The sequence below is a fragment of the Bison bison genome, unplaced genomic scaffold (assembly GCF_000754665.1).
Source record: "Bison bison bison isolate TAMUID 2011002044 unplaced genomic scaffold, Bison_UMD1.0 scf7180017864166, whole genome shotgun sequence".
NCBI lineage: Eukaryota > Metazoa > Chordata > Mammalia > Artiodactyla > Bovidae > Bison > Bison bison.
This window is the reverse complement of record NW_011494738.1, coordinates 2,862,161-2,871,199: the sequence shown is the minus strand read 5'-3', so window position 1 is coordinate 2,871,199 and position 9,039 is coordinate 2,862,161. Positions and strand designations below refer to the sequence as shown.

Below are 9,039 nucleotides of genomic sequence, written 5' to 3'. Positions count from 1 at the left end.
GTCCCCGGGATTCTCCAGGCAAGAACACTGGAGTGGGTTGCCATTTCCTTCTCCAATGCATGAAAGTGAAAAGTGAAAGGGAAGTCGCTCAGTCGTGTCCGACTCTTAGGACCACATGGACTGCAGCCCACCAGGCTCCTCTGTCCATGGGATTTTCCAGGCAAGAGTACTGGAGTGGGGTGCCATTGCCTTCTCCAGAAGAAGGGGCTAGGGAATCTAATTACGGCTGTCGAAACTTTCAAAACTCAATTAGGTGTGTGTATGGTCCATTGGTGTCGAGCTTTAACACCTGCCTAGTGCCGTAAGTACCGTGTTTCACGACAACCCCAGCTTCAGCACACTTGCTATTAGCAGCTAATTCTTTTTTACAGAGATTCACAAATTGGGAATAAAGTTCTAATCCCTCTTCTTTTCCAGAGTTACAGTGATACTGCATGCTTCTTCCTTTTACTCTACCCCCAAGGGTGGCTTGAGGGATGATAAGAATGTTGCCAGGTAGATCTAATATAGAGACGTGCTTGCCATTTTCTGTTTCACTTAATTTCACATTTAACAGTGTATTAACCATTTTGGGAAGAAGTTCTTTATCAGCTCCCTTGAAAAAGCACACGTAGATCACTAATCCTCTTTGAACCTCCACCCATTCGGCCTCGACGTCCCCCTCGGCCGGGCGTACTTGCAGCCGGGCGTGCAGGCACTGCTGCAGGAGAGCCTGGGCCTGAGGCGTTCTGCCACTGTCAGCCATAGCTCAAGCTGCGTGGATACCCCATAGGTTCCGGCCTCGCGCCACACAGGCCAGCCCTCTACGCTCAGGGAGGGTCTCTCTCCCAGTTTTTCTACCTACACCTGTCAAGCAAAAATAACTGTTTATATTTGGTTTATTTATTCACTTATCACATATTCAATACCTGCTTACAGAAGACTTACAGATTAGATCCCTGCCCTCACAGAACTTACAGTCCTTATCATTTCCACTTCCACCTTCAGAGTAACTATATCTCCTCCATGTGACAAGGGGAAATGTCATCTTCATTTCTGAGATGCAAAAAGAATTATAAGCTCAGTGGATATGAAATCTTGGACTTGCAAGAAATACACATTTCTTTCATTTGTTTTAATCAATTTCATTCTGACTCCCAATCTCCACCTTGCCAGGCCAGGGGGAAATTCACTAAGACATTATTGGCAATGTGTGATCCTCGAAAATAAACAGAGGCGGGAACTGACATTTAGCTTATCTTGGCTATCCTGTCATCCTCACTGAGCAAGCCCGCTGTGGTCCCTGGAGATATGGTGGCCCTCTGCTTCTATTAGACTCCTGGTGCCTCGAGTCCCACCTCACAGGCTGCATTTGTGGCATCCCCTCTGAGCCACTGCAACTTTCCCGGGTGCCACCATGAAGCCAAGCATGGGTTTGTAATAAAGGTAAAGCGTCTCAGGTTCTGGAAACCTCTCCCCCCTCTCTCCCTTCCCTGTTGAGAACACAAGGTATAATCTGGTTCTTTGGTTTAGCTATTCCAAAAGAAGAAAGAGACACTGACTTCCAGCAGCTTCTATTTTCACACAGCCAAAATTTTCTGAATCTTTGATTCCCAGACTCACTAAAGGCCTAGAAACCTGCTTAAAAGGAAGAAGAAAAATAGAAAACAAATACTAGTTAGAAGCCAAAATGATTATCTTGCCCAGAGATGAAGTAACTGAAATGCTGAAAGAGGCAACACCCATCGTCTAGAGCTCTGCCTCCAATCCCCATATGGTTATACACCCCCAAACGTGGTGGCAAATTCTGGGAGGCACCTGCTGCTCATGGCTGCCTCTCACTCATCAGAAGATCCTAAGATCTGCAATAACTTGAGACTGGTACACTTGCTTTCACTTACATAGATTAGCCACAGAAAGAGGGTAACACATGCATCCAGCAATCATCCTTAACACAGTTAGTTCCCTGCCCCTCATATAACTTCACTCCCACTCCCATCAGGCCAGAGAGCACTACGAGCTGACTCCTACCTCCATTTCAGTTCTTCTCTTACCTTCCCTTCCAGCATCTATTCTGTCCTCTTTTTCTTCCCATCTCCTGCCCTCTCAGTTGTTTCTAGGGAAACTAACTGAGGTGCTTACTGAAAGAGCATTCTCCTTCTCCTGAACACCCCTGCTGCAGGTCTCCCGTGACCTCAGTCCGCTGTAGCCAGAATACATTAAAAGAGGATGAGCATGGCAGAAGAGGAGACAAGTGGTGGGGTCCATGTCAATTCTTCAGGCTGGAGGGGAGTTGTAACAGTCTGAGGGGGTTGAAAACCCATTTTAAAGAGTCAGTTAATTGACCAATGGATCTATTCAGTGACTTTATTAAAATTTATGTGCCTATCACTGTGGGGTCACCTTCAAAAGAGAAAAAACACATAACATATCTTATTGTGTTCAAAGAGGCTCCATTTAATATGGGAGGAAGGGCATACACACAGATATCTGGATGTCAGTGATGGTAACAATAATAGCCAATATAAATTAAACACTTATAAAGTGCTGAGTGCTGAGCTAAATATTGCTATACTAAAGCAATATTTTATTTACTTGTCACACATCCTTTTACGGTAGATATTAACATTAGCCCCCATTTGCAGACGAGAAAGCTGAGGCACAAGGATTTTTTTAACTTGACGAAAGGCCTTTAATAATGAATTGTAATCCAACAACAATAGTTTGTAACAGTTCATTGCATCTTTGTTTCTAATAATGAAAAGGCAGAAATTATGTAATTATTCAACAATAAAGAAATGTTAAATTATAAGAGAACCATAAGGCTAAAATTTTGTGCAGCCATTAAATTCATTTATTGAAGGAAATAAGATCACACAGGAAAATACTTATGATAAATGTTAATTTAAAAAAGAACAGGAAGGACTTCCCTGGTGGTCCAGTGGCTAAAACTCCATGCTCCCAATACAGGGGGCCCAGGTTCAATTCCTGGTCAGGGAACTGGATACCGCATGCTGCAACTAAGAGTTCACATGCTGGAATTAAAAGATCCTGCATGCTGCCACTAAGACCTGATGCAGCCAAATAAATAAAACAATTTTTAAAAATAACAGGATACAAAAATGTATATGCCTTATAATACCAATTATATGTGTTGAGGGAAATGGAGGAGAGGGGAGGGAGGAAAAGAGAAGGAAGGGATCAGAAGGAAATACACCAAAATGTCAATAGGGTGTCAGAACTTCAATTTGCACACACCAAACATATGCAGTTTATTGCATCTCAATTCTACCTCAATGAAGTTGTCTAAAAATGTTAACAAAGGATTTCCTGGTGGTAGAATCATATATGATTTTAATTTTACTTTTTATTGTCCAATCCAAATATCCTACAAAGATTATCCATTGCTTTAATAATCATGTAAAATTCATGTTAATTTTTAAAAAGGGAACTCTGGGAGTAACATTGGAGGATATTCTGATTTAATTGATAGAGGGTAGGACTCCAGCATATTTTTGTTGTCTTATCACCCCGGGTGGCAGTCAGGGATGGAAACTAGTGATATGCACAGAGCATCTGCTCCAGTGCCTGGTCGATACTTGATGCTTGATAAATGGTGACCATCATCATTACCACCATCATCACTCTTGTTGTTATGCTTTTTATGTATATCAGCATTACTGGCATATTTACATTCTCATATGAAGTGGAAAAAGAAAAACCTCTAGGTGGAGCAGATGGCTCAGACCTTGGCAGATTCATTGGAAACTTCAGTGAGTAATCAGGTGTTGGAACTGGTGATATTTTCCTGTCATAGACTCTGTCAGAAGCTTTCATCTCTCCCTGCCTGTGGGATTAGTAATGCAGAGCACTTTCAGACTATTAGTGGATAAAACTACAAAGCAAAAACTTTTTACTAAAATTAACGATGCTAGGCCAGCCATAAAGAAATTCATCTCCCAAGTGTCACGCTCAGCAGAGTTGCACCAGCTTCTATAACAGATGTCTAGACAATTTGACTTTGAAATACATACCCCACACCTAAATGGCCTGAAGTTTCCCAGTCAGTGCCCAGCCAAAGTTCAAAACCAGAGACCACACAGGAATAGAGGATTGAAGATTATAAATAAACTTATTCATAGGGAAAGCAGAGCGAGTATAGCAAGCTAAAAATTGATTGCCCAGAGAGGATGACTCATCAATGAGACCATAAAAGACCATCTTGCAGAGATCACGCAGCAAGACAGTTCATTGTCCTTAAACATTAACTGCCCGTCACACCAGGCCTCCCATCAGCAGAGTGCAAAGCCCAGAGACGGCCTCGTTAAGCTTTCTAGACATCCCCACCTAGCAAAAAAAAAAAAAGCAATCCACTTCTCCTCTCTCTCTTTGAATCCCCACTTAGCACTGAAAGGAACCTCATCCAAACCCAGGGCCCAGGATTCCTAATGTGTCAGCCATTTGAAAAGCTTTGGTTCAGGTCAGGCTGACCGCCTGATCACTTTAAGACATTAAATGTTTTAACTGAATATTTCAGGGCTAAAGAATTCTGCAGGTGGATGAGTTTAGGTCAAAAGCAATCTGAGACAATATCCAGATGCTGTGACGGTAGGAAAACCACTCTTACTGCCTTAATCATGTCTCTTGAAGCATGAAAACAACACAGGACCATGCGGTTATGTCACTTATAAAACTGATTTCCTGCTACCTGCTTCTGCAAGATGGTAAGTGTAATTTCAGACACTCAAAATTTATCTCTAGAGTTCTGAGATTTTATCAAAATGGCAAGCCTCTAAATGATACTGAGATGCAAGGGTACCAAGAATACTATGAGGAAATACCATGATGAAAATAAAAAGAAATGCCATTCACCCCCACAAACATCTCCTCAGCCCTAGCTGTGAAAATATGTTGTGATTACTGGGGCTGGGAAATGAGTCAAACATCAATCTTTTTATCTAAGGAACTCAAGATCTAGAGAGAGCAGATAAGGTGGGCTAGGACCTACAGAGAGAGATGAGAAATCAAACAAGAACCACAAGAAAGCATCTATAGTGTTAGGATGGAAGAGAGATGACTCTCATTTGGTGTGTGGGTCAGAGAAGACTTTGAGCAGTTAATGGTATTTGAATTGGGCTTAACATGGGTAAGACATGAACATATCTGGACGTGAATACCTCATAACACACAAAAAAACTCTGAGGTCCTTTCAGAGGGCCTGTATCAGCATGGGACGAGCTAAACCTACAAAAGGAGTCAGGAGAATGCCTACCAGAAGCTAGTCAAGAGTCATATGACATTAGACTGAAAGTGGGGGGGTGTTCAGGGACAAGTCACCCAATATATGCATGAGTGACAGCAAGCACCACAGTCCAATATGCCATCTGAGTTACTAGCTGGCAAGGACTGGTAAAGAAAAAGAAGATCAGTTAAATATATCACAGCACATCTGTACAGAAGACTATGTGGCACTCATTAAAAGAAAGTATATACATGTGCATTTATTGTTATGGAAAGGGGTTCTTAATATACTAAGGAGAAAAAAGGAAGTTATAGAATGTCTGTGTAAAAGATCCTCTATGGGGTTTCCTTGGTGGCTTAGTGGTAAAAGAAGCTACCTACCAATGCAGGAGACACAGGTTTGATCCCTTGTCCAGGAAGATCCCACACGCTACAGAGCAGCTAAGCCCATGTGCCACAACTACAAAGCCTGTGCTCGAGAACCCAGAAGCCACAACTACTAAAGCCTGCGAGCCCTAGAGCCCATGCTCAGCACCAAGAGAAGCCACCATGATGAGAAGCCTGCACACCACAACCAGAGAAAAGCCTGTGCAGCAACAAACACCTAGCATAGCCAAAAATTAATAAATAAATAAAGATCATCTAGGAATGCATCAAGATGAATCTGACTTTACTAACTTATATGTATAAGAAACATCACATTCTTCATGCCAACTTGGATCTAACTTTGAGCCCCGAGTCTGGCAGAAAGTCCCATCTCAATCAACAACAAGGCACATTACATCATATTCCCACATCTGTACAAGATTCTCAGAACCTTGGATGCTGCCCACAAAATAAAATATGGCCCCTACACTTCAGTCCATCAACTTCTCCTACAAATCACCTCATCACCCATGCCTGCGTGTTCCTTGAAGTGTGCCAAGCACATAAGAGGAAAACCTAAAAAAGCTAAATAGCAACAGCTTAAACAAGATAGAAATTCTCACTCTCATATAAAATAATTTCAGGGGAAGGCAACTGAGGGCTGTTATGGCAGGGTCTTGTCTTTCTGCCCCACCACCCTAAAACATGGCTTCCATCCCCAAGGCCCCCTTGTATCCAGGAGGGCTGCTAGAGATCCACCATTGACTCTTCACCATGGGTCAAGGGGAAGATGACGGGCAGAAGAGGAAAAAATTCCTCTTCCTCGAAATACCACACAAAATAACCTTTTCTTCATCACGTGGCTACAAGGGGGCTGGGAAATCATGTCTTTATCCAAGGTGAGCCCGTATAAAACGAAGATCTGTTGCAGAGGACAAAGGAGAAATTGGACTTGGAAGTAAAAAGCTAATTCTTTCTGTCACAGTGTATAAATTGAGGGGGAAAGAGGCAGAGAATCATCAACATCTGAGAGGATAAGCAACACATAGAAGAGATTGACAAAGAAGCCATCACAGAAACAGAAAAAATCCTGAAGAGAATGGTGTTACGGAAAGCAGCGGAAGAATTTTTCCTACTAAGAGAATAGTTGATAGGGTAGGATGAGGCCAAAAAAATGTTTATTATTGATTACTCGATTGTCCAAGGGAAGTAGATCTCTGAATAACAAAACTTTACAGACTATTTCTTTTGTTGTACTCTGCCCAGGTGCTTGTGTGTGTTCGTCGCTCAGTTGCACCCAACTCTTTGCAACCCCATGGGCTGCAGCCCACCAGGCTCCTCTGTCCATGAGATTCTCCAGGCAAGAATACTGGAGTGGATTGACCATTCCACTTCCCCAGGGGATCTTCCCAACCCAGGGATCGAACCTGGGACTCTTGCATTGCAGGCAGATTCTTTACCATTTGAGCCACAGGGGAAGCCCAGGTGCTTACGATTGTCCTAAACTCAATACTCAGGTAGAATCCACCTTGTCAGAGGGGTCCTTCTACCAGGTTAATATTCCAGATAAGGTCATCCATACCTACTTATCCTCAGAGCCCTCAGACACAATATTCCCCTGTGTTCTTCACTGCCTTGCCTTATTTGTTCCTTGAATTCTTATAATCTCAGTAGCAAATACACAGAGCCTTCTTATAAAGTATTCTTAAGCCAGGCTGACTCAGGAAAAAAGCCATATACCTGTTTATTCCCTGGTGGCTCAGAGGTTAAAGCATCTGCCTGTAATGCGGAGACCTAGGTTTGATCCCTGGGTCGGGAAGATCCCCTGGAGAAGGGAATGGCAACCCACTCCAGTATTCTTGCCTGGAGAATCCCATGGACAGAGGAGCCTGGTGGGCTACAGTCCATGGGGTCGCAAAGAGTCAGAAACGACTGAGCGACTTCACTTCTTAATATAACATCATAAGAAAAACAGCTAACGTTTACAAATGTTGTTATACACCAGGCACCCTATTAATTGCTCAATAAATATTAGCTATTATTATTGAGCTATATTAGCTATTATTTATTGAGCAATTAATAGGGTACCTGGCACATCACATGCACACACATCAACACACACACACACACACGCACATGCACCCACGTTTGTGTAATTACTTCTCAAAATGCTCTGTGAGGCAGATATTCTTATTATCATTTTACAGGAGAGAAATCAGAGGGTCCAAGAGGTTAAGTGGTCTGCCCGGGGGCGGGGCGGGGGGAGTCATCTCGCCATGTCCACTGCTGTTTCCCCACACACTACACAGCGCTGCCTCCATAGCAACAACACATGTTAGCAAATTTCTCATTATTTTTAGGCGCAACTTTTTTCTTCCACACTCTAATTTTGTCTGTTACCCTCTGGGCTATGATAAGTTGGAAATCTAATTAGTAAGCTAGTGACAGTGAGGGTTTACACAGAGCAGATCATTATTTTCTTCCTTGTAGGAAGCAGTTCAAAGGGATGTGGAGGTCAGGGGTTTTCCAAATTGCCTGGATCCTTGAAGACACCTTTGATCTGATCATCTGGATGATAATGATGATGATTACTAACATCTACTGGACACTTGGGGCTTCCTAGGTGGCTCAGTGGTAAAGAATCCGCCTGCAAAGCTGGAGATACGGGTTCAATCCCTGGGTCGGGAAGATCCCCTGGAGGAGGAAATGGCAACCCACTCCAGCATTCTTGCCTGGAAAACCCCATGGACAGAGGAGACTGACGGGCTACAGCCCTTGGGGTCACAAAGCATTGGACACAACTTAGCGACTGAGCACCCACACACACCAGACACTTACATTCTAAACATTTAACCTATATTAACTCATTTAATTCCTACCCAGTGACTTTAAGGGATAGATAGTATTATTATCCTTATTTTGCAAATGAGAAAACTGAATTACAAAAAGGTTAAGTAACTTTTCTTAAAACTGAGAATATTGAAGCTTGAATTTGAACCCAAGTAGAATGACCCCGGTGGAGAAGGCAATGGCAATCCACTCCAGTACTCTTGCCTGGCAAATCCCATGGACGGAGGAGCCTGGTGGGCTGTAGTCCATGGGGTCACTAGAAGTCAGACACAAATGAGCGACTTCACTTTCACTTTTCACTTTCATGCATTGGAGAAGGAAATGGCAACCCACTCCAGTATTCTTGCCTGGAGGATCCCAGGGATGGGGGAGCCTGATGGGCTGCCGTCTATGGGGTCACACAGAGTCAGACACGACTGAAGCGACTTAGCAGCAGCAGCAGCAAAATGACCCTGGAGCCTGAGCACTAGACACTCAAGTACAAGCATATTTTTTTTAACTGGTAAGAAAGAATAGCTGAAGAATGGGTTATCTGGACCTTTCTATCACCCCTCAATAAACCTATCCTAAAGGATCAACTCCTGGCAATTCTCCCCAGGGGTT

General features: G+C 43.1%; 1 pseudogene; it reads right to left on the bottom strand.

Annotated features, from left to right (window-relative positions):
* Positions 1-238: 238 nt before the first annotated feature.
* On the bottom strand, positions 239-745 carry LOC104989880 (annotated as a pseudogene).
* Between the last annotated feature and the right edge of the window lie 8,294 nt (positions 746-9,039).